This window comes from Bombina bombina, chromosome 6 (assembly GCF_027579735.1).
Source record: "Bombina bombina isolate aBomBom1 chromosome 6, aBomBom1.pri, whole genome shotgun sequence".
NCBI classification, from domain to species: domain Eukaryota; kingdom Metazoa; phylum Chordata; class Amphibia; order Anura; family Bombinatoridae; genus Bombina; species Bombina bombina.
The window spans coordinates 1,003,692,348-1,003,718,607 of NC_069504.1; the positions used below are offsets into that span (position 1 = coordinate 1,003,692,348).

The 26,260-nt window shown below is 43.7% G+C and overlaps 1 protein-coding gene across 1 annotated transcript in view; it reads left to right on the plus strand.

Annotated features, from left to right (window-relative positions):
- GALNT10 (polypeptide N-acetylgalactosaminyltransferase 10) overlaps nt 1-26,260 on the plus strand; it is a 402,787-nt gene that overhangs the window by 126,494 nt on the left and 250,033 nt on the right. The gene's annotated exons all lie outside the window — the stretch shown is intronic.

Below are 26,260 nucleotides of genomic sequence, written 5' to 3' on the forward strand. Positions count from 1 at the left end.
ATTACCAGATGGTACAAACACCTTAGGCTCTCTGAGCAAGTGCTGTGTTTAAAATGCTGGTGCACGGGGCATACGTAAATACACTTTTTAAACAGCTATAGCTTTTTATTAGAAGCATTTTTGCTAATACATGTATATTACAAAAATGCTTCCATTCAAATATTTTATACATCCATGTGGATTCCAATTTTGACTGGAATGTCCCTTTAAAGATAAATTAAACGTTGCATTATTGCATTCCTCAGGGGAAAATTCTAAAATATGGCTCTAGAAACTTGTTTTTAGCAACAAAATTCCTTTGAAAGTATTCCTCAGCTTGTCTCTGTTGCAATTGATTTTTATTTAAATTGTGATTATACCAATACAAGAGTGACCACGTGCCCCAGTCTTTCTCCTGCTCACATAGAGACAGCAGCTGCTCCATCACTGTGAGTAAAACCATTTAGGGCAGATGGTTGGCATCTGTTAGGCAGAACAGCCTGCTGCTATTGTAAAAGAAAAAAAGGATGCAGTTATTGGGTGGCCAAGGGGCACCAAGACCACTTTTATGTTTAAATCATTTTTATTAACATTATTTCTTTTGCAAGATGTACCGAGTCCACGGTTTTATCCTTACTTGTGGGATATTATCCTTCCCAACAGGAAGTGGCAAAGAGAGCACCCACAGCAGAGCTGTCTATATAGCTCCCCCCTTAACTCCACCCCCCAGTCATTCTCTTTGCCGGCTCTAAGCAGGAAGGGTAAAGTGAAAGAGGTGATAAACTGTTAGTTTTTATTTTTCTTCAAGCAAGAGTTTGTTATTTTTAAATGGTAACGGCGTTGTACTATTTACTCTCAGGCAGCAGATGGATGAAGACTGCTGCCTGGAGGATGATGATCTTAGCATTTGTAACTAAGGTCCACTGCTGTTCCCACAGAAGCTGAGGAGTACAGGAAAACTTCAGTGTGAGGAACGGTTTCATGCTATGCAACAATGATGTATGTTTAGTCATATATTTTCTGGAGAGACTGTGATATTTCAGAAAGACTGACATTAGGGTAAGGGTAAGCAGTAATCCTAGAGCTAAAAAATAGGGCATTACTTAGCTTGCTTATGGGGCCAATTGCATATATGGTTGACACTGAATGTAAAATGTTTGTGTGCAAACGTTTTTTGTGGGCAATAAACGTTTTGGGCAACTTTATTGGGACACACATGGCTTATTTTTAGGGTCTTGGAACCCACATGGCTAGTTATAACCGCTCTGGTGCGGTTCTTTAAGGCTCAGGGAACATCGAGTGAGATGGGCGGGGCCTATTTTTGCGCCTCAGGTGCGCAGTTAGTTTTATCAGCAAGCTCTAACTCCTGAGGGCCCTGGGGTGTGTTTTGGGCGAAATCAAAGCTTTTACCCCACATTTTCGATCCCTGAGGGCAGGTAGGGCCACAGCAGGGCTGTGGCAAGGTGCTGAGGTTTTTTTTCTTCCGGATCTGGGCCTATTTTCGATCCGGTTTGAACATTAAGGGGTTAATTGTTAAAAAGTTGTGTGGTGCAATCGTAACTACCTATAGTGGGTCTACATACAAAATTTTGAAAAATTTGGTGCATGTTTAGGCTGTTTTGCAGAACGTGTATACTTTTTTCTCTTAAAGCCACAGTGCCATTTTTTAAGATTGTTATATTTTTCACTAAATAAAGTATTTTCATGCTTGTGTATAGTCATTACTAGCCTGTTCAACATGTCTGACATTGTGGAAAGTCAATGTTCAATATGTTTAGAAGCCATTGTGGAACCTCCACTTAGAATGTGTCCCTCATGCATCAATAAATTGTAAAGAAACATAATTTATGCTTACCTGATAAATTCCTTTCTTCTGTAGTGTGATCAGTCCACGGGTCATCATTACTTCTGGGATATTACTCCTCCCCAACAGGAAGTGCAAGAGGATTCACCCAGCAGAGCTGCATATAGCTCCTCCCCTCTACGTCACTCCCAGTCATTCGACCAAGGACCAACGAGAAAGGAAAAGCCAAGGGTGAAGTGGTGACTGGAGTATAAATTAAAAAATATTTACCTGTCTTAAAAACAGGGCGGGCCGTGGACTGATCACACTACAGAAGAAAGGAATTTATCAGGTAAGCATAAATTATGTTTTCTTCTGTTAAGTGTGATCAGTCCACGGGTCATCATTACTTCTGGGATACCAAAGCAAAAGTACACGGATGACGGGAGGGATAGGCAGGCTCTTTATACAGAAGGAACCACTGCCTGAAGAACCTTTCTCCCAAAAATAGCCTCCGATGAAGCAAAAGTGTCAAATTTGTAAAATTTGGAAAAAGTATGAAGCGAAGACCAAGTTGCAGCCTTGCAAATCTGTTCAACAGAGGCCTCATTCTTGAAGGCCCAAGTGGAAGCCACAGCTCTAGTAGAATGAGCTGTAATTCTTTCAGGAGGCTGCTGTCCAGCAGTCTCATAAGCTAAACGAATTATGCTACGAAGCCAAAAAGAAAGAGAGGTAGCGGAAGCTTTTTGACCTCTCCTCTGCCCAGAGTAAATGACAAACAGAGAAGACGTTTGTCGAAATTCCTTAGTTGCCTGTAAGTAAAATTTTAGAGCATGGACTACATCCAGGTTGTGCAGTAGACGTTCCTTCTTTGAAGAAGGATTTGGGCATAAAGAAGGAACAACAATCTCTTGATTGATATTCCTGTTAGTAACTACCTTAGGTAAGAACCCAGGTTTAGTACGCAGGACTACCTTATCCGAATGAAAAATCAAATAAGGAGAATCACAATGTAAGGCTGATAATTCAGAGACTCTTCGAGCCGAGGAAATAGCCATTAAAAATAGAACTTTCCAAGATAACAACTTTATATCAATGGAATGAAGGGGTTCAAACGGAACGCCCTGTAAAACATTAAGAACAAGGTTTAAACTCCATGGTGGAGCAACAGTTTTAAACACAGGCTTAATCCTGGCCAAAGCCTGACAAAAAGCCTGGACGTCAGGAACTTCTGACAGACGTTTGTGTAACAGAATGGACAGAGCTGAGATCTGTCCCTTTAATGAACTAGCAGATAAACCCTTTTCTAAACCTTCTTGTAGAAAAGACAATATCCTAGGAATCCTAACCTTACTCCAAGAGTAACCTTTGGATTCACACCAATATAGGTATTTACGCCATATCTTATGGTAAATCTTTCTGGTAACAGGTTTCCTAGCCTGTATTAAGGTATCAATAACTGACTCAGAAAACCCACGTCTTGATAAAATCAAGCGTTCAATTTCCAAGCAGTCAGCTTCAGAGAAGTTAGATTTTGATGTTTGAAGGGACCCTGTATCAGAAGGTCCTGTTTCAGAGGTAGAGACCAAGGTGGACAGGATGACATGTCCACCAGGTCTGCATACCAAGTCCTGCGTGGCCACGCAGGTGCTATTAGAATCACTGATGCTCTCTCTTGTTTGATTCTGGCAATCAATCGAGGAAGTAACGGGAAGGGTGGAAACACGTAAGCCATCCTGAAGTCCCAAGGTGCTGTCAGAGCATCTATCAGGACTGCTCCTGGATCCCTGGATCTGGACCCGTAACGAGGAAGCTTGGCGTTCTGTCGAGACGCCATGAGATCTATCTCTGGTTTGCCCCAACGTCGAAGTATTTGGGCAAAGACCTCCGGATGAAGTTCCCACTCCCCCGGATGAAAAGTCTGACGACTTAAGAAATCCGCCTCCCAGTTCTCCACTCCCGGGATGTGGATTGCTGACAGGTGGCAAGAGTGAGACTCTGCCCAGCGAATTATCTTTGATACTTCCATCATAGCTAGGGAGCTTCTTGTCCCTCCCTGATGGTTGATGTAAGCTACAGTCGTGATGTTGTCCGACTGAAACCTGATGAACCCCCGAGTTGTCAACTGGGGCCAAGCCAGGAGGGCATTGAGAACTGCTCTCAATTCCAGAATGTTTATTGGCAGGAGACTCTCCTCCTGACTCCATTGTCCCTGAGCCTTCAGAGAATTCCAGACGGCACCCCAACCTAGAAGGCTGGCGTCTGTTGTTACAATTGTCCAGTCTGGTCTGCTGAATGGCATCCCCCTGGACAGATGTGGCCGAGAAAGCCACCATAGAAGAGAATTTCTGGTCTCTTGATCCAGATTCAGAGAAGGGGATAAGTCTGAGTAATCCCCATTCCACTGACTTAGCATGCACAGTTGCAGTGGTCTGAGGTGTAAGCGTGCAAAGGGTACTATGTCCATTGCCGCTACCATTAAGCCGATTACCTCCATGCATTGAGCCACTGACGGGAGTGAACTTTTCTTTTCGTTCACCTTCCATCCATGTGACCTTAGAAATGCCAGCACTAACTCTGTATGAGACTTGGCAGTTTGAAAGCTTGAAGCTTGTATCAGAATGTCGTCTAGGTATGGAGCTACCGAGATTCCCCGCGGTCTTAGTACCGCCAGAAGAGCACCCAGAACCTTTGTGAAGATTCTTGGAGCTGTAGCCAATCCGAATGGAAGAGCCACAAACTGGTAATGCCTGTCTAGGAAGGCAAACCTTAGGTACCGATAATGATCTTTGTGAATCGGTATGTGAAGGTAAGCATCTTTTAAATCTACAGTGGTCATGTACTGACCCTCTTGGATCATAGGTAAAATTGTCCGAATAGTCTCCATCTTGAACGATGGAACTCTTAGGAATTTGTTTAGGATCTTTAAGTCCAGGATTGGTCTGAAAGTTCCCTCTTTTTTGGGAACCACAAACAGATTTGAGTAAAACCCCTGTCCCTGTTCCGATCGTGGAACTGGATGGATTACTCCCATTAACAAGAGCTCTTGTACGCAGCGTAGAAACGCCTCTTTCTTTGTCTGTATTGTTGACAATCTTGACAGATGAAATCTCTCTCTTGGAGGAGAGTATTTGAAGTCCAGAAGGTATCCCTGAGATATTATCTCTAGCGCCCAGGGATCCTGAACATCTCTTTCCCAAGCCTGGGCGAAGAGAGAAAGTCTGCCCCCCACTAGATCCGATCCCGGATCGGGGGCCCTCAATTCATGCTGTTTTAGGGGCAGCAGCAGGTTTCCTAGTCTGCTTGCCCTTGTTCCAGGACTGGTTAGGTTTCCAGCCTTGTCTGTAGCGAGCAACAGCTCCTTCCTGTTTTGGTGCAGAGGAAGTTGATGCTGCTCCTGCTTTGAAATTACGAAAGGAACGAAAATTAGACTGTCTAGTCTTGGCTTTGGCTTTGTCCTGAGGCAGGGCATGGCCTTTACCTCCTGTAATGTCAGCGATAATCTCTTTCAACCCGGGCCCGAATAAGGTCTGCCCTTTGAAAGGTATATTAAGCAATTTAGACTTAGAAGTAACATCAGCTGACCAGGATTTTAGCCACAGCGCCCTGCGTGCCTGAATGGCGAATCCTGAATTCTTCGCCGTAAGTTTAGTAAGATGTACTACGGCCTCCGAAATAAATGAATTAGCTAGTTTAAGGACTCTAAGCCTGTCCGTAATGTCGTCCAGAGTAGCTGAACCAATGTTCTCTTCCAGAGACTCAATCCAGAATGCCGCTGCAGCCGTGATCGGCGCAATGCATGCAAGGGGTTGCAATATAAAACCTTGTTGAACAAACATTTTCTTAAGGTAACCCTCTAATTTTTTATCCATTGGATCTGAAAAAGCACAGCTATCCTCCACCGGGATAGTGGTACGCTTAGCTAAGGTAGAAACTGCTCCCTCCACCTTAGGGACCGTTTGCCATAAGTCCCTTGTGGTGGCGTCTATTGGAAACATTTTTCTAAATATCGGAGTGGGTGAGAACGGCACACCGGGTCTATCCCACTCCTTAGTAACAATTTCAGTAAGTCTCTTAGGTATAGGAAAAACCTCAGTACTCGTCGGTACCGCAAAATATTTATCCAACCTACACATTTTCTCTGGTATTGCAACTGTGTTACAATCATTCAGAGCCGCTAACACCTCCCCTAGTAATACACAGAGGTTTTCCAGTTTAAATTTAAAATTTGAAATATCTGAATCCAGTCTGTTTGGATCAGAACCGTCACCCACAGAATGAAGCTCTCCGTCCTCATGTTCTGCCACCTTTGACGCAGTGTCTGACATGGCCCTAATATTATCAGCGCACTCTGTTCTCACCCCAGAGTGATCACGCTTACCTCTTAGTTCTGGTAATTTAGCCAAAACCTCAGTCATAACAGTAGCCATATCCTGTAATGTGATTTGTAATGGCCGCCCAGATGTACTCGGCGCTACAATATCACGCACCTCCCTCTGAGCGGGAGATGTAGGTACTGACACGTGAGGCGAGTTAGTCGGCATAACTCTCCCCTCGTTGTTTGGTGAAATTTGTTCAATTTGTACAGATTGACTTTTATTTAAAGTAGCATCAATACAGTTAGTACATAAATTTCTATTGGGCTCCACTTTGGCATTGCAACAAATGACACAGGTATCATCCTCTGAATCAGACATGTTTAACACACTAGCAAATAAACTTGTAACTTGGAAATACAATTCAATTAGAATAATATTAAAACGTACTGTGCCTTTAAGAAGCACAGAAGATCTATGACAGTTGAAAATTAATAAATTGAAACAGTTATAGCCTCAATCCTTGTAAATAACACAATTTTAGCAAAGGTTTAATCCCATTAGCAAAGATAACAAATTCTGAAAGCAGGAAACAAATTACAGAATAAACATTTTTTATCTCAGTCAAACTATAATTCTCACAGCTCTGCTGAGAGAAATTACCTCCCTCAAAATAAGTTTTGAAGACCCCTGAGCTCTGTAGAGATGAACCGGATCATGCAGGGAATACAATGAGTTGCTGACTGAAATATTTGATGCGTAGTAAAAGCGCCAAAAAACGGCCCCTCCCCCTCACACACAGCAGTGAGGGAGAACAGAAACTGTCAGAAAACAGATTAAGCAACTGCCAAGTGGAAAAATAGTGCCCAAACATTTATTCACTCAGTACCTCAGTAAATGAAAACGATTTTACATTCCAGCAAAAACGTTAAACATAATCTCTAGTTATTAAACAGCTTTATGTATTTCTTACAGTGTAATTCTAGTGAAGTACCATTCCCCAGAATACTGAAGTGTAAAGTATACATACATGACATTATATCGGTATGGCAGGATTTTCTCATCAATTCCATTGTCAGAAAATAAAAACTGCTACATACCTCTATGCAGATTCATCTGCCCGCTGTCCCCTGATCTGAAGTTTACCTCTCCTCAGATGGCCGAGAAACAGCAATATGATCTTAACTACTCCGGCTAAAATCATAACAAAAACTCTGGTAGATTCTTCTTCAAACTCTGCCAGAGAGATAATAACACACTCCGGTGCTATTTTAAAATAACAAACTTTTGATTGAAGATATAAAACTAAGTATAATCACCATAGTCCTCTCACACATCCTATCTAGTCGTTGGGTGCAAGAGAATGACTGGGAGTGACGTAGAGGGGAGGAGCTATATGCAGCTCTGCTGGGTGAATCCTCTTGCACTTCCTGTTGGGGAGGAGTAATATCCCAGAAGTAATGATGACCCGTGGACTGATCACACTTAACAGAAGAAACATATTTTAGCTAATAAAAACAAAATTTATGCTTACCTGATAAATTCATTTCTCCTGTAGTGTGGTCAGTCCACGGGTCATCATTACTTCTGGGATATTATCTCCTCCCCTACAGGAAGTGCAAGAGGATTCACCCAGCAGAGCTGCTATATAGCTCCTCCCCTCTACGTCACCTCCAGTCATTCGACCAAAGGACCAACGAGAAAGGAGAAGCCCAAGGGTGTAGTGGTGACTGGAGTATAATCCAAAAAATTTTTTAGCCTGCCATAAAAACAGGGCGGGCCGTGGACTGACCACACTACAGGAGAAATGAATTTATCAGGTAAGCATAAATTTTGTTTTCTCCTGTTAAGTGTGGTCAGTCCACGGGTCATCATTACTTCTGGGATACCAATACCAAAGCAAAAGTACACGGATGACGGGAGGGACAGGCAGGCTCTTTATACGGAGGGAACCACTGCCTGAAGAACCTTTCTCCCAAAAACAGCCTCCGAAGAAGCAAAAGTGTCAAATTTGTAAAATTTGGAAAAAGTATGAAGAGAAGACCAAGTTGCAGCCTTGCAAATCTGTTCAACAGAAGCCTCATTCTTAAAGGCCCAAGTGGAAGCCACAGCTCTAGTAGAATGAGCTGTAATTCTTTCAGGAGGCTGCTGTCCAGCAGTCTCATAGGCTAATCGTATTATGCTACGAAGCCAAAAAGAGAGAGAGGTAGCCGAAGCTTTTTGACCTCTCCTCTGACCAGAATAAACGACAAACAGGGAAGACGTTTGACGAAAATCCTTAGTTGCCTGTAGATAAAATTTCAGGGCACGGACTACATCTAGATTGTGTAGCAGACGTTCCTTCTTCGAGGAAGGATTAGGACAGAAAGATGGAACAACAATCTCTTGATTGATATTCCTGTTAGTGACCACCTTAGGTAGGAACCCAGGTTTAGTACGCAGAACTACCTTGTCTGAATGAAAAATCAGATAAGGAGAATCACAATGTAAGGCAGATACCTCAGAAACTCTTCGAGCCGAGGAAATAGCCATTAAAAACAGAACTTTCCAAGATAACAACTTGATATCAATGGAATGAAGGGGTTCAAACGGAACACCCTGTAAAACATTAAGAACTAAGTTCAAACTCCATGGCGGAGCAACAGTTTTAAACACAGGCTTGATCCTAGTTAAAGCCTGACAAAAAGCTTGAACGTCCGGAACTTCTGACAGACGTTTGTGTAAAAGAATGGACAGAGCTGAAATCTGTCCCTTTAAAGAACTAGCGGATAACCCCTTTTCTAAACCTTCTTGTAGAAAAGACAATATCCTTGGAATCCTAACCTTACTCCATGAGTAACTCTTGGATTCGCACCAATATAAGTATTTACGCCATATTTTATGGTAAATCCTTCTGGTAACAGGCTTCCTAGCCTGTATTAAGGTATCAATAACTGGCTCAGAAAAACCACGTTTTGATAAAATCAAGCGTTCAATTTCCAAGCAGTCAGCTTCAGAGAAGTTAGATTTTGATGTTTGAATGGACCCTGGATCAGAAGGTCCTGTTTCAGAGGTAGAGACCAAGGCGGACAGGATGACATGTCCACTAGATCTGCATACCAAGTCCTGCGTGGCCATGCAGGTGCTATTAGAATCACTGATGCTCTCTCCTGTTTGATTCTGGCAATCAATCGAGGAAGCATCGGGAAGGGTGGAAACACATAAGCCATCCCGAAGGTCCAAGGTGCTGTCAAAGCATCTATCAGAACCGCTCCCGGATCCCTGGATCTGGACCCGTAGCGAGGAAGCTTGGCGTTCTGACGAGACGCCATGAGATCTATCTCTGGTTTGCCCCAACGTCGAAGTATCTGGGCAAAGACCTCCGGATGAAGTTCCCACTCCCCCGGATGAAAAGTCTGACGACTTAAGAAATCCGCCTCCCAGTTCTCCACTCCCGGGATGTGGATTGCAGACAGGTGGCAAGAGTGAGACTCTGCCCAGCGAATTATCTTTGATACTTCCATCATTGCTAGGGAGCTTCTTGTCCCTCCCTGATGGTTGATGTAAGCTACAGTCGTAATGTTGTCCGACTGAAACCTGATGAACCCCCGAGTTGTTAACTGGGGCCAAGCCAGAAGGGCATTGAGAACTGCTCTCAATTCCAGAATGTTTATTGGCAGGAGACTCTCCTCCTGATTCCATAGTCCCTGAGCCTTCAGAGAATTCCAGACAGCACCCCAACCTAGTAGGCTGGCGTCTGTTGTTACAATTGTCCAGTCTGGCCTGCTGAATGGCATCCCCCTGGACAGGTGTGGCCGATAAAGCCACCATAGAAGAGAATTTCTGGTCTCTTGATTCAGATTCAGAGTGGGGGACAAATCTGAGTAATCCCCATTCCACTGACTTAGCATGCACAATTGCAGCGGTCTGAGATGTAGGCGTGCAAAAGGTACTATGTCCATTGCCGCTACCATTAAGCCGATCACCTCCATGCATTGAGCTACCGACGGGTGTTGAATGGAATGAAGGACCCGGCATGCCTTTTGAAGCTTTGTTAACCTGTCTTCTGTCAGGTAAATCTTCATTTCTACAGAATCTATCAGAGTCCCCAAGAAGGGAACTCTTGTGAGTGGAAAGAGAGAACTTTTCTTTTTGTTCACCTTCCATCCATGCAACCTTAGAAATGCCAGTACTAACTCTGTATGAGACTTGGCAGTTTGAAAGCTTGAAGCTTGTATCAGAATGTCGTCTAGGTACGGAGCTATCGAAATTCCTCGCGGTCTTAGTACCGCCAGAAGAGTACCCAGAACCTTTGTGAAGATTCTTGGAGCCGTAGCCAATCCGAATGGAAGAGCTACAAACTGGTAATGCCTGTCTAGAAAGGCAAACCTTAGATACCGGTAATGATTTCTGTGAATCGGTATGTGAAGGTAAGCATCCTTTAAATCCACTGTGGTCATGTACTGACCCTCTTGGATCATGGGCAAAATTGTTCGAATAGTTTCCATCTTGAACGATGGAACTCTTAGGAATTTGTTTAGGATCTTTAAATCCAAGATTGGCCTGAAAGTTCCCTCTTTTTTGGGAACTACAAACAGATTTGAGTAAAACCCTTGTCCTTGTTCCGACCGCGGAACTGGATGGATCACTCCCATTAATAAAAGATCTTGTACGCAGCGTAGGAACGCTTCTTTCTCTTGTTAAGTGTATCCAGTCCACGGATCATCCATTACTTATGGGATATTAACTCCTCCCCAACAGGAAGTGCAAGAGGATTCACCCAGCAGAGCTGCTATATAGCTCCTCCCCTAACTGCCATTACCAGTCATTCTCTTGCACCCAACGACTAGATAGGATGTGTGAGAGGACTATGGTGATTATATTTAGTTTTATAACTTCAATCAAAAGTTTGTTATTTTATAATAGCACCGGAGTGTGTTATTCCTTCTCTGGTAGAATTTGAAGAAGAATCTACCTGAGTTTTTACTATGATTTTAGCCGGCGTAGTTAAGATCATATTGCTGTTTCTCGGCCATCTGAGGAGAGGTAAACTTCAGATCAGGGGACAGCGGGCAGATTAATCTGCAAAGAGGTATGTAGCAGCTTATTATTTTCTGACAATGGAATTGATGAGAAAATTCTGCCATACCGATATAATGTAAACTCAGCCTTAAATGCAGTAGCAGCAACTGGTATCAGGCTGTCATGTATGTATATTTTACACTTCAGTATTCTGGGGAATGGCACTTCACTGGAATTATACTGTGTGCATAAGACTTTAGCCTAATTTGCAGGGACTGGCAACAGGCTCTTTAATAACACTTAATTTATGTTAAACGTTTTTTGCTGGCATGTAAAATCGTTTCATTTTCTGAGGTACTGGGTGAATAAAATGTTTTGGGCATTATTTTTTCCACTTGGCAGTTATTTTATTAAATTTATGACAGTTTACTGATCTCTCTCACTGTTGTGTGTGAGGGGGAGGTCAAAAAATTCAGTCAGAAGCTCATTGTATTTCCTGCATGATCCGGTTCATCTCTACAGAACTCAGGGGTCTTCAAAACTTGTTTTGAGGGAGGTAATCATTCACAGCAGAGCTGTGAGATTGTAGTTGACTGTGATAAAAAACGTTTATTTCTGTAACTTTTTTTTCTCCAACATAGGTGTGTCCGGTCCACGGCGTCATCCTTACTTGTGGGATATTCTCTTCCCCAACAGGAAATGGCAAAGAGCCCAGCAAAGCTGGTCACATGATCCCTCCTAGGCTCCGCCTACCCCAGTCATTCTCTTTGCCGTTGTACAGGCAACATCTCCACGGAGATGGCTTAGAGTTTTTTAGTATTAAACTGTAGACTTTTTTTGGGCTAAATCGATTGATATTAACACTTATTTAGCCTTGAGGAATCATTTATTCTGGGTATTTTGATTTAATAATATCGGCAGGCACTGTTTTAGGCACCTTATTCTTTAGGGGCTTTCCCAAAGCATAGGCAGAGTCTCATTTTCGCGCCGGTGTTGCGCACTTGTTTTTGAGAGGCATGGCATGCAGTCGCATGTGAGAGGAGCTCTGATACTTATAAAAGACTTCTGAAGGCGTCATTTGGTATCGTATTCCCCTTTGGGTTTGGTTGGGTCTCAGCAAAGCAGATACCAGGGACTGTAAAGGGGTTTAAAGCTTAAAACGGCTCCGGTTCCGTTATTTTAAGGGTTAAAGCTTCCAAAATTGGTGTGCAATATTTTCAAGGCTTTAAGACGCTGTGGTGAAAATTTGGTGAATTTTGAACAATTCCTTCATGTTTTTTCGCAATTGCAGTAATAAAGTGTGTTCAGTTTAAAATTTAAAGTGACAGTAACGGTTTTATTTTAAAACGTTTTTTGTACTTTCTGATCAAGTTTATGCCTGTTTAACATGTCTGAACTACCAGATAGACTGTGTTCTGAATGTGGGGAAGCCAGAATTCCTATTCATTTAAATAAATGTGATTTATGTGATAATGACAATGATGCCCAAGATGATTCCTCAAGTGAGGGGAGTAAGCATGGTACTGCATCATTCCCTCCTTCGTCTACACGAGTCTTGCCCACTCAGGAGGCCCCTAGTACATCTAGCGCGCCAATACTCCTTACTATGCAACAATTAACGGCTGTAATGGATAATTCTGTCAAAAACATTTTAGCCAAAATGAACCCTTGTCAGCGTAAGCGTGGCTGCTCTGTTTTAGTTACTGAAGAGCATGACGACGCTGATATTAATATCTCTGAAGGGCCCCTAACCCAATCTGAGGGGGCCAGGGAGGTTTTGTCTGAGGGAGAAATTACTGATTTAGGGAACATTTCTCAGCAGGCTGAATCTGATGTGATTACATTTAAATTTAAATTGGAACATCTCCGCATTTTGCTTAAGGAGGTATTATCCACTCTGGATGATTGTGAAAATTTAGTCATCCCAGAGAAACTATGTAAAATGGACAAGTTCCTAGAGGTGCCGGGGCTCCCAGAAGCTTTTCCTATACCCAAGCGGGTGGCGGACATTGTTAATAAAGAATGGGAAAGGCCCGGTATTCCTTTCGTCCCTCCCCCCATATTTAAAAAATTGTTTCCTATGGTCGACCCCAGAAAGGACTTATGGCAGTCAGTCCCCAAGGTCGAGGGAGCGGTTTCTACTTTAAACAAACGCACCACTATTCCCATAGAGGATAGTTGTGCTTTCAAAGATCCTATGGATAAAAAATTAGAAGGTTTGCTTAAAAAGATGTTTGTTCAGCAGGGTTACCTTCTACAACCCATTTCATGCATTGTCCCTGTCACTACAGCCGCATATTTCTGGTTTGATGAACTGCTTAAGGTGCTCGATAGTGACTCTCCTCCTTATGAGGAGATTATGGACAGAATCAATGCTCTCAAATTGGCTAATTCTTTCACTCTAGACGCCTCTTTGCAATTGGCTAAGTTAGCGGCTAAGAACTCTGGGTTTGCTATTGTGGCGCGCAGAGCGCTTTGGTTGAAATCTTGGTCGGCTGATGCGTCTTCCAAGAACAAGCTACTAAACATTCCTTTCAAGGGGAAAACGCTGTTTGGTCCTGACTTGAAAGAGATTATCTCTGATATCACTGGGGGTAAGGGCCACGCCCTTCCTCAGGATCGGCCCTTCAAGGCAAAAAATAGACCTAATTTTCGTCCCTTTCGTAAAAACGGACCAGCCCAAGGTGCTACGTCCTCTAAGCAAGAGGGTAATACTTCTCAGGCCAAGCCAGCTTGGAGACCAATGCAAGGCTGGAACAAGGGAAAGCAGGCCAAGAAACCTGCCACTGCTACCAAGACAGCATGAAATATTGGCCCCCGATCCGGGACCGGATCTGGTGGGGGGCAGACTCTCTCTCTTCGCTCAGGCTTGGGCAAGAGATGTTCTGGATCCTTGGGCGCTAGAAATAGTCTCCCAGGGTTATCTTCTGGAATTCAAGGGACTTCCCCCAAGGGGGAGGTTCCACAAGTCGCAGTTGTCTTCAGACCACATAAAAAGACAGGCGTTCTTACATTGTGTAGAAGACCTGTTAAAAATGGGAGTGATTCATCCTGTTCCATTAAGAGAACAAGGGATGGGGTTCTACTCCAATCTGTTCATAGTTCCCAAAAAAGAGGGAACGTTCAGACCAATCCTAGATCTCAAGATCTTAAACAAATTTCTCAAGGTCCCATCGTTCAAGATGGAAACCATTCGAACTATCCTTCCTTCCATCCAGGAAGGTCAATTTATGACCACGGTGGATTTAAAGGATGCGTATCTACATATTCCTATCCACAAGGAACATCATCGGTTCCTAAGGTTTGCATTCCTGGACAAACATTACCAGTTCGTGGCGCTTCCTTTCGGATTAGCCACTGCTCCAAGGATTTTCACAAAGGTACTAGGGTCCCTTCTAGCGGTGCTAAGACCAAGGGGCATTGCAGTAGTACCTTACCTGGACGACATTCTGATTCAAGCGTCGTCCCTTCCTCAAGCAAAGGCTCACACGGACATTGTCCTGGCCTTTCTCAGATCTCACGGCTGGAAAGTGAACGTGGAAAAGAGTTCTCTATCCCCGTCAACAAGGGTTCCCTTCTTGGGAACAATTATAGACTCCTTAGAAATGAGGATCTTTCTAACAGAGGCCAGAAAAACAAAGCTTCTGGACTCTTGTCGGATACTTCATTCCGTTCCTCTTCCTTCCATAGCTCAGTGCATGGAAGTGATCGGGTTGATGGTGACGGCGATGGACATAGTTCCTTTTGCGCGCATTCATCTAAGACCATTACAACTGTGCATGCTCAGTCAGTGGAATGGGGACTATACAGACTTGTCTCCGAAGATACAAGTAAATCAGAGGACCAGAGACTCACTCCGTTGGTGGCTGTCCCTGGACAATCTGTCTCAAGGGATGATGTTCCACAGACCAGAGTGGGTCATTGTCACGACCGACGCCAGTCTGATAGGCTGGGGCGCGGTCTGGGGATCCCTGAAAGCTCAGGGTCTTTGGTCTCGGGAAGAATCTCTTCTACCGATAAATATTCTGGAACTGAGAGCGATATTCAATGCGCTCCAGGCCTGGCCCCAGCTTGCGAGGACCAGGTTCATACGGTTTCAATCAGACAACATGACGACTGTTGCGTACATCAACCATCAGGGGGGAACAAGGAGTTCCCTAGCGATGGAAGAAGTAACCAAAATTATTCTTTGGGCGGAGTCTCACTCCTGCCACCTGTCTGCTATCCACATCCCAGGAGTGGAAAATTGGGAAGCGGATTTTCTGAGTCGTCAGACATTGCATCCGGGGGAGTGGGAACTCCATCCGGAAATCTTTGCCCAAGTCACTCACCTGTGGGGCATTCCAGACATGGATCTGATGGCCTCTCGTCAGAACTTCAAAGTTCCTTGCTACGGGGCCAGATCCAGGGATCCCAAGGCGGCTCTAGTGGATGCACTAGTAGCACCTTGGACCTTCAAACTAGCTTATGTGTTCCCGCCATTTCCTCTCATCCCCAGGCTGATAGCCAGGATCAAGCAGGAGAGGGCGTCGGTGATCTTGATAGCCCCTGCGTGGCCACGCAGGACTTGGTATGCAGATCTGGTGAATATGTCATCGGCTCCACCTTGGAAGCTACCTTTGAGACGAGACCTTCTTGTTCAGGGTCCGTTCGAACATCCGAATCTGGTTTCACTCCAGCTGACTGCTTGGAGATTGAACGCTTGATTTTATCGAAGCGAGGATTCTCAGATTCTGTGATCGATACTCTTGTTCAGGCCAGAAAGCCTGTGACTAGAAAGATTTACCACAAAATTTGGAAAAAATATATCTGTTGGTGTGAATCTAAAGGATTCCCTTGGGACAAGGTTAAGATTCCTAGGATTCTATCCTTCCTTCAAGAAGGATTGGAAAAAGGATTATCTGCAAGTTCCCTGAAGGGACAGATTTCTGCCTTGTCGGTATTACTTCACAAAAAGCTGGCAGCTGTGCCAGATGTTCAAGCCTTTGTTCAGGCTCTGGTTAGAATCAAGCCTGTTTACAAACCTTTGACTCCTCCTTGGAGTCTCAATTTAGTTCTTTCAGTTCTTCAGGGGGTTCCGTTTGAACCCTTACATTCCGTTGATATTAAGTTATTATCTTGGAAAGTTTTGTTTTTAGTTGCGATTTCTTCTGCTAGAAGAGTCTCAGAATTATCTGCTCTGCAGTGTTCTCCTCCTTATCTGGTGTTCCATGCAGATAAGGTGGTTTTACGTACTAAACCTGGTTTTCTTCCAAAAGTTGTTTCTAACAAAAACATTAACCAGGAGATTATCGTACCTTCTCTGTGTCCAAAACCAGTTTCAAAGAAGGAACGTTTGTTGCACAATTTGGATGTTGTTCGCGCTCTAAAATTCTATTTAGATGCTACAAAGGATTTTAGACAAACATCTTCCTTGTTTGTTGTTTATTCAGGTAAAAGGAGAGGTCAAAAAGCAACTTCTACCTCTCTCTCTTTTTGGATTAAAAGCATCATCAGATTGGCTTACGAGACTGCCGGACGGCAGCCTCCCGAAAGAATCACAGCTCATTCCACTAGGGCTGTGACTTCCACATGGGCCTTCAAGAACGAGGCTTCTGTTGATCAGATATGTAGGGCAGCGACTTGGTCTTCACTGCACACTTTTACCAAATTTTACAAGTTTGATACTTTTGCTTCTTCTGAGGCTATTTTTGGGAGAAAGGTTTTGCAAGCCGTGGTGCCTTCCATTTAGGTGACCTGATTTGCTCCCTCCCTTCATCCGTGTCCTAAAGCTTTGGTATTGGTTCCCACAAGTAAGGATGACGCCGTGGACCGGACACACCTATGTTGGAGAAAACAGAATTTATGTTTACCTGATAAATTTCTTTCTCCAACGGTGTGTCCGGTCCACGGCCCGCCCTGGTTTTTTTAATCAGGTCTGATATTTTATTTTCTTTAACTACAGTCACCACGGTACCATATGGTTTCTCCTATGCAAATATTCCTCCTTAACGTCGGTCGAATGACTGGGGTAGGCGGAGCCTAGGAGGGATCATGTGACCAGCTTTGCTGGGCTCTTTGCCATTTCCTGTTGGGGAAGAGAATATCCCACAAGTAAGGATGACGCCGTGGACCGGACACACCGTTGGAGAAAGAAATTTATCAGGTAAACATAAATTCTGTTTTTCTGCTATCAGGGTTAGTTATCCTTCGCTAATGGGAACAAGCCTTTGCTAAAATTGTGTTTTTTACAAAGATTTGATGCTATAACCTTTCAGTTTATTAACTTTCAACTGTCATAAATCTTTCTGTGCTTCTTATAGGCACAGTACGTTTTCATATTATAGTAAATTACTTGAAAAGTATTTCCAAGTTGCTAGTTTATTTGCTAGTGTGTTAAACATGTCTGATTCAGAGGAAGACATCTGTGCTATATGTGCTAATGCCAAAGTGGAGCCCAATAGAAATTTATGTACTAACTGTATTGATGCTACTTTAAATAAAAGTCAATCTGTACAAATTGAACACATTTCACCAAACAACGAGGGGAGAGTTATGCCGACTAACTCGCCTCACGTGTCAGTACCTGCATCTCCCGCTCGGGGGGTGCGTGATATTGTGGCGCCGAGTACATCTGGGCGGCCATTACAAATCACATTACAGGATATGGCTACTGTTATGACTGAAGTTTTGGCTAAATTACCAGAACTAAGAGGTAAGCGTGATCACTCTGGGGTGAGAACAGAGTGCGCTGATAATGTTAGGGCCATGTCAGATACTGCGTCACAACTTGCAGAACATGAGGACGGAGAGCTTCATTCTGCGGCTGACGGTTCTGATCCAAACAGATTGGATTCAGATATTTCAAATTTTAAATTTAAGCTGGAAAACCTCCGTGTATTACTAGGGGAGGTGTTAGCGGCTCTGAATGATTGTAACACAGTTGCAATACCAGAAAAAATGTGTAGGTTGGATAAATATTTTGCGGTACCGTCGAGTACTGACGTTTTTCCTATACCTAAGAGACTTACTGAAATTGTTACTAAGGAATGGGATAGACCCGGTGTGCCGTTCTCACCCCCTCCGATATTTAGAAAGATGTTTCCAATAGACACCACCACACGGGACTTATGGCAAACGATCCCTAAGGTGGAGGGAGCAGTTTCTACTTTAGCTAAGCGTACCACTATCCCGGTGGAGGATAGCTGTGCCTTTTCAGATCCAATGGATAAAAAGTTAGAGGGTTACCTTAAGAAAATGTTTGTTCAACAAGGTTTTATATTGCAACCCCTTGCATGCATTGCGCCTGTCACGGCTGCAGCAGCATTTTGGTTTGAGTCTCTGGAAGTGACACTTGAATCAGCTCCATTAGATGAGATTACACACAGGCTTAAAGCTCTTAAGTTAGCTAACTCATTTATTTCAGATGCCGTAGTACATTTAACTAAGCTTACGGCTAAGAATTCCGGATTCGCCATTCAGGCGCGCAGAGCACTGTGGCTAAAATCCTGGTCAGCTGACGTTACTTCTAAGTCTAAATTTCTTAATATACCTTTCAAAGGGCAGACCTTATTCGGGCCCGGATTGAAAGAAATTATCGCTGACATTACAGGAGGTAAAGGCCATGCCCTGCCTCAAGACAGAGCCAAATTTAAGGCTAGACAATCTAATTTTCGTTCCTTTCGGAATTTCAAAGCAGGAGCAGCATCAACTTCCTCTGCTCCAAAACAAGAAGGATCTGTTGCTCGCTACAGACAAGGCTGGAGACCTAACCAGTCCTGGAACAAGGGCAAGCAGGCCAGGAAACCTGCTGGTGCCCCTAAAACAGCATGAATTGAGGGCCCCCGATCCGGGAACGGATCTAGTGGGGGGCAGACTTTCTCTCTTCGCCCAGGCTTGGGCAAGAGATGTCCAGGATCCCTGGGCGCTAGAGATAATATCTCAGGGATACCTTCTGGACTTCAAATACTCTCCCCCAAGAGAGAGATTTCATCTGTCAAGGTTGTCAACAAACCAAATAAAGAAAGAGGCGTTTCTACGCTGCGTACAAGAGCTTTTATTAATGGGAGTAATCCATCCAGTTCCACGGTCGGAACAGGGACAAGGGTTTTACTCAAATCTGTTTGTGGTTCCCAAAAAAGAGGGAACTTTCTTGCCAATCCTGGATTTAAAGATCCTAAACAAATTCCTAAGAGTTCCATCGTTCAAAATGGAGACTATTCGGACAATTTTACCCATGATCCAAAAGGGTCAGTACATGACCACAGTGGATTTAAAGGATGCTTACCTTCACATACCGATTCACAAAGATCATTACCGGTATCTAAGGTTTGCCTTTCTAGACAGGCATTACCAGTTTGTAGCTCTTCCATTCGGATTGGCTACGGCTCCGAGAATCTTCACAAAGGTTCTGGGTGCTCTTCTGGCGGTACTAAGACCGCGAGGAATTGCGGTAGCTCCGTACCTAGACGACATTCTGATACAAGCTTCAAGCTTTCAAACTGCCAAGTCTCATACAGAGTTAGTACTGGAATTTCTAAGGTCGCATGGATGGAAGGTGAACGAAAAGAAGAGTTCTCTCTTTCCACTCACAAGAGTTCCCTTCTTGGGGACTCTTATAGATTCTGTAGAAATGAAGATTTACCTGACAGAAGACAGGTTAACAAAGCTTCAAAATGCATGCCGTGTCCTTCATTCCATTCAACACCCGTCAGTAGCTCAATGCATGGAGGTGATCGGCTTAATGGTAGCAGCAATGGACATAGTACCCTTTGCACGCCTACATCTCAGACCGCTGCAATTGTGCATGCTAAGTCAGTGGAATGGGGATTACTCAGACTTGTCCCCTACTCTGAATCTGGATCAAGAGACCAGAAATTCTCTTCTATGGTGGCTTTCTTGGCCACATCTGTCCAGGGGGATGCCATTCAGCAGGCCGGACTGGACAATTGTAACAACAGACGCCAGCCTACTAGGTTGGGGCGCTGTCTGGAATTCTCTGAAGGCTCAGGGACAATGGAATCAGGAGGAGAGTCTCCTACCAATAAACATTCTGGAATTGAGAGCAGTTCTCAATGCCCTTCTGGCTTGGCCCCAGTTAACAACTCGGGGGTTCATCAGGTTTCAGTCGGACAACATCACGACTGTAGCTTACATTAACCATCAGGGAGGGACAAGAAGCTCCCTAGCAATGATGGAAGTATCAAAGATAATTCGCTGGGCAGAGTCTCACTCTTGCCACCTGTCAGCAATCCACATCCCGGGAGTGGAGAACTGGGAGGCGGATTTCTTAAGTCGTCAGACTTTTCATCCGGGGGAGTGGGAACTTCATCCGGAGGTCTTTGCCCAAATACTTCGACGTTAAGGCAAACCAGAGATAGATCTCATGGCGTCTCGACAGAACGCCAAGCTTCCTCGTTACGGGTCCAGATCCAGGGATCCGGGAGCGGTTCTGATAGATGCTTTGACAGCACCTTGGACCTTCGGGATGGCTTATGTGTTTCCACCCTTCCCGATGCTTCCTCGATTGATTGCCAGAATCAAACAGGAGAGAGCATCAGTGATTCTAATAGCGCCTGCATGGCCACGCAGGACTTGGTATGCAGATCTAGTGGACATGTCATCCTGTCCACCTTGGTCGCTACCTCTGAAACAGGACCTTCTGATCCAGGGTCCCTTCAAACATCAAAATCTAATTTCTCTGAAGCTGACTGCTTGGAAATTGAACGCTTGATTTTATCAAAACGTGGTTTTTCTGAGTCAGTTATTGATACCTTAATACAGGCTAGGAAGCCTGTTACCAGAAAGATTTACCATAAGATATGGCGCAAATACTTATATTGGTGCGAATCCAAGAGTTACTCATGGAGTAAGGTTAGGATTCCGAGGATATTGTCTTTTCTACAAGAAGGTTTAGAAAAGGGTTTATCCGCTAGTTCCTTAAAGGGACAGATTTCAGCTCTGTCCATTCTTTTACACAAACGTCTGTCAGAAGTTCCGGACGTTCAAGCTTTTTGTCAGGCTTTAGCTAGGATCAAGCCTGTGTTTAAAACTGTTGCTCCACCATGGAGTTTGAACTTAGTTCTTAATGTTTTACAGGGGGTTCCGTTTGAACCCCTTCATTCCATTGATATCAAGTTGTTATCTTGGAAAGTTCTGTTTTTAATGGCGATTTCCTCGGCTCGAAGAGTCTCTGAGTTATCTGCCTTACATTGTGATTCTCCTTATCTGATTTTTCATTCAGACAAGGTAGTTCTGCGTACTAAACCTGGGTTCCTACCTAAGGTGGTCACTAACAGGAATATCAATCAAGAGATTGTGGTTCCATCTTTGTGTCCTAATCCTTCTTCGAAAAAGGAACGTCTGCTACACAATCTAGATGTAGTCCGTGCCCTGAAATTTTATCTACAGGCAACTAAGGATTTTCGACAAACGTCTTCCCTGTTTGTCGTTTATTCTGGTCAGAGGAGAGGTCAAAAAGCTTCGGCTACCTCTGTCTCCTTTTGGCTTCGTAGCATAATACGGTTAGCCTATGAGACTGCTGGACAGCAGCCTCCTGAAAGAATTACAGCACATTCTACTAGAGCTGTGGCTTCCACTTGGGCCTTTAAGAATGAGGCTTCTGTTGAACAGATTTGCAAGGCTGCAACTTGGTCTTCTCTTCATACTTTTTACAAATTTTACAAATTTGACACTTTTGCTTCTTCGGAGGCTGTTTTTGGGAGAAAGGTTCTTCAGGCAGTGGTTCCTTCCGTATAAAGAGCCTGCCTGTCCCTCCCGTCATCCGTGTACTTTAGCTTTGGTATTGGTATCCCATAAGTAATGGATGATCCGTGGACTGGATACACTTAACAAGAGAAAACATAATTTATGCTTACCTGATAAATTTATTTCTCTTGTAGTGTATCCAGTCCACGGCCCGCCCTGTCACTTTAAGGCAGGTAATTTTTCCATTAAACTACAGTCACCACTGCACCCTATGGTTTTCCTTTCTCTGCATGTTTTCGGTCGAATGACTGGTAATGGCAGTTAGGGGAGGAGCTATATAGCAGCTCTGCTGGGTGAATCCTCTTGCACTTCCTGTTGGGGAGGAGTTAATATCCCATAAGTAATGGATGATCCGTGGACTGGATACACTACAAGAGAAATAAATTTATCAGGTAAGCATAAATTATGTTTTCTTTATTTGGTTTGTTGACAACCTTGACAGATGAAATCTCCCTCTTGGGGGAGAGGATTTGAAGTCCAGAAGGTATCCCTGAGATATGATCTCTAACGCCCAGGGATCCTGAACATCTCTTGCCCAAGCCTGGGCGAAGAGAGAAAGTCTGCCCCCTACTAGATCCGGTCCCGGATCGGGGGCCCTCGATTCATGCTGTCTTAGGGGCAGCCGCAGGTTTCCTGGCCTGCTTGCCCTTGTTCCAGGACTGGTTAGGTTTCCAGCCTTGTCTGTAGCGAGCAACAGCTCCTTCCTGTTTTGGTGCAGAGGAAGTTGATGCTGTTCCTGCTTTAAAATTACGAAAGGAACGAAAATTAGACTGTCTAGCCCTAGGTTTGGCTTTGTCCTGAGGCAGGGCATGGCCTTTACCTCCTGTAATGTCAGCGATAATCTCCTTCAACCCGGGCCCGAATAAGGTCTGCCCTTTGAAAGGTATATTAAGCAATTTAGATTTAGAAGTAACATCAGCTGACCAGGATTTTAGCCACAGTGCTCTGCGTGCCTGAATGGCAAATCCGGAATTCTTAGCCGTAAGTTTAGTTAAATGTACTACGGCATCTGAAATAAATGAGTTAGCTAACTTAAGGGTTTTAAGTTTGAGTGTAATCTCATCTAGTGTAGATGATTCAAGTGTCTCTTCCAGAGACTCAAACCAAAATGCTGCTGCAGCCGTGACAGGCGCAATACATGCAAGAGGTTGCAATATAAAACCTTGTTGAACAAACATTTTCTTAAGGTAACCCTCTAATTTTTTTATCCATTGGATCTGAAAAAGCACAGCTATCCTCCACCGGGATAGTGGTACGCTTAGCTAAAGTAGAAACTGCTCCCTCCACCATAGGGACCGTTTGCCATAAGTCCCGTGTGGTGGCGTCTATTGGAAACATTTTTCTAAATATCGGAGGAGGTGAGAACGGCACACCGGGCCTATCCCACTCCTTAGTAACAATTTCAGTAAGTCTCTTAGGTATAGGAAAAACATCAGTACTCGCCGGTACCGCAAAATATTTATCCAACCTACACATTTTCTCTGGTATTGCAACTGTGTTACAATCATTCAGAGCCGCTAACACCTCCCCTAGTAATACACGGAGGTTTTCCAGCTTAAATTTAAAATTTGAAATATCTGAATCCAGTCTGTTTGGATCAGAACCGTCACCCACAGAATGAAGTTCTCCGTCCTCATGTTCTGCCACCTGTGACGCAGTGTCTGACATGGCCCTAATATTATCAGCGCACTCTGTTCTCACCCCAGAGTGATCACGCTTGCCTCTAAGTTCTGGTAATTTAGCCAAAACTTCAGTCATAACAGTAGCCATATCCTGTAATGTGATTTGAAATGGCCGCCCAGATGTACTCGGCGCTACAATATCACGCACCTCCCGAGCGGGAGATGCAGGTACTGACACGTGAGGCGAGTTAGTCGGCATAACTCTCCCCTCGTTGTAAGGTGAAATATGTTCAGTTTGTACAGATTGACTTTTATTTAAAGTAGCATCAATACAGTTAGTACATAAATTTCTATTGGGCTCCACTTTGGCATTAGCACATATAGCACATGTATCTTCCTCTGAATCAGACATGTTTAACACACTAGCAATAAACTAGCAACTTGGAAATGCTTTTCAAGTAATTTACAATAATATGAAAACGAACTGTGCCTATAAGAAGCACAGAAAAAATTATGACAGTTGAAAATAATTAAGTTATAGCATCAAATCTTTGCAAGAAATATACAATTTTAGCAAAGGATTGTTCCCATTAGCAAAGGATAACTAACCCTGGCAGCAGAAAAAATACACAAATAAACGTTTTTTATCACAGTCAACTACAATCTTCACAGCTCTGCTGTGAATGATTACCTCCCTCAAAAAAGGCTTTGGAGATCCCTGAGTTCTGTAGAGATGAACCGGATCATGCAGGAAGAAAATGAACCTCTGACTGAGTTTTTTGATGCGTAGTAAAAGCGCCAAAAATGGCCCCTCCCCCTCACACATAACAGTGAGAGAGATCAGTAAACTGCTTTAATTTAAACAAAACTATTGCCAAGTGGAAAAAATAGTGCCCAAAAACATTTTTTCACCCAGTACCTCAGAGAAATAAACGTTTTTACATGCCAGCAAAAAAACGTTTAACCTCAATAAATTAATTGTTATTTAAAACCTATTGCAAGTCCCTGCAAATTAGGTTAAGTCTATGCATACAGTATAAATCCAGTGAAGTACCATTCCCCAGAATACTGAAGTGTAAAATATACATACATGACAGCCTGATACCAGCTACATCTACTGCATTTAAGGCTGAGTTGACATTATAACGGTATGGCAGGATTTTCTCATCAATTCCATGTCAGAAAATAATAAACTGCTACATACCTCTTTGCAGATTAATCTGCCCGCTGTCCCCTGATCTGAAGTTTACCTCTCCTCAGATGGCCGAGAAACAGCAATATGATCTTAACTACTCCGGCTAAAATCATAGAAAAAACTCAGGTAGATTCTTCTTCAAATTCTACCAGAGAATGAATAACACACTCCGGTGCTATTATAAAATAACAAACTTTTGATTGAAGGTAAATAAACTAATTAAATCACCACAGTCCTCTCAAACATCCTATCTATTCGTTGGGTGCAAGAGAATGACTGGAGGTGACGTAGAGGGGAGGAGCTATATAGCAGCTCTGCTGGGTGAATCCTCTTGCACTTCCTGTAGGGGAGGAGATAATATCCCAGAAGTAATGATGACCCGTGGACTGACCACACTTAACAGGAGAAAGTATGTCGCAGGATGATTCTCAGTCAGAAGGGAATCAGGTTATGCCATCTAATTCTCCCCAAGTGTCACAACCGTTAACGCCTGCACAAGCAACGCCAAGTACTTCTAGTGTGTCTAATTCTTTTACCCTGCAAGATATGGCCGCAGTTAGGAATACTACCCTCACAGAGGTTTTATCTAAGCTGCCTGGGTTGCAGGGGAAGCGCAGTAGGTCTGGTGTGAGAACAAATGCTGAGCCCTCTGATGCTTTATTAGCCATATCCGATGTACCCTCACAATGTTCTGAGTTGGGGGTGAGGGATTTGCTGTCTGAGGGAGAGATTTCTGATTCAGGAAAGATGTTCCCTCAGACAGACTCAGATATAACGGCTAATAAATTTGAACTAGAACACCTCCGCTTATTGCTCAGGGAGGTTTTAGCGACTCTGGATGATTGTGACCCTATTGTAGTTCCAGAGAAATGGTGTAAAATGGACAGATTTCTAGAGGTTCCTACCTACACTGATGTTTTTCTGGTCCCTAGAGGATTTCGGACATTGTTACTAAGGAGTGGGATAGACCAGGTATTCCGTTTCGCTCCCCCTCCTACTTTTAAGAAAATGTTTCCCATATCAGACACCATGCGGGACTCGTGGCAGACGGTCCCTAAGGTGGAGGGAGCTATTTCTACCCTGGCTAAGCGTACAACTATACCTATTGAGGACAGTTGTGCTTTCAAAGATCCTATGGATAAAAAATTAGAGGGTCTCCTAAAGAAAATATTTGTTCATCAGGGTTTTCTTATTCAACCTATAGCGTGCATTGTTCCTGTAACTACTGCTGCTGTTTTTTGATTCGAGGCTCTGGAGGAGGCTCTTCAGGTTGAGACCCCATTAGATGATATCCTGGATAGAATTAGGGCTCTCAAGCTAGCTAATTCTTTCATTACAGATGCCGCTTTTCAACTGGCTAAATTAGCGGCAAAGAATCCAGGTTTTGCCATTTTAGAGCGTTATGGCTTAAGTCCTGGTCTGTGGATGTGTCATCAAAACCTAAGCTTTTAGCCATCCCTTTCAAGGGTAAGACCCTATTCGGGCCTGCACTGAAAGAGATCATTTCAGATATCTCTGGAGGGAAGGGTCATGCCCTCCCTCAGGATAAGTCAAATGAGGACCACACAAAATAATTTTCGTTCCTTTTGGAACTTCAAAGGTGGTCCCTCTTCCCCTG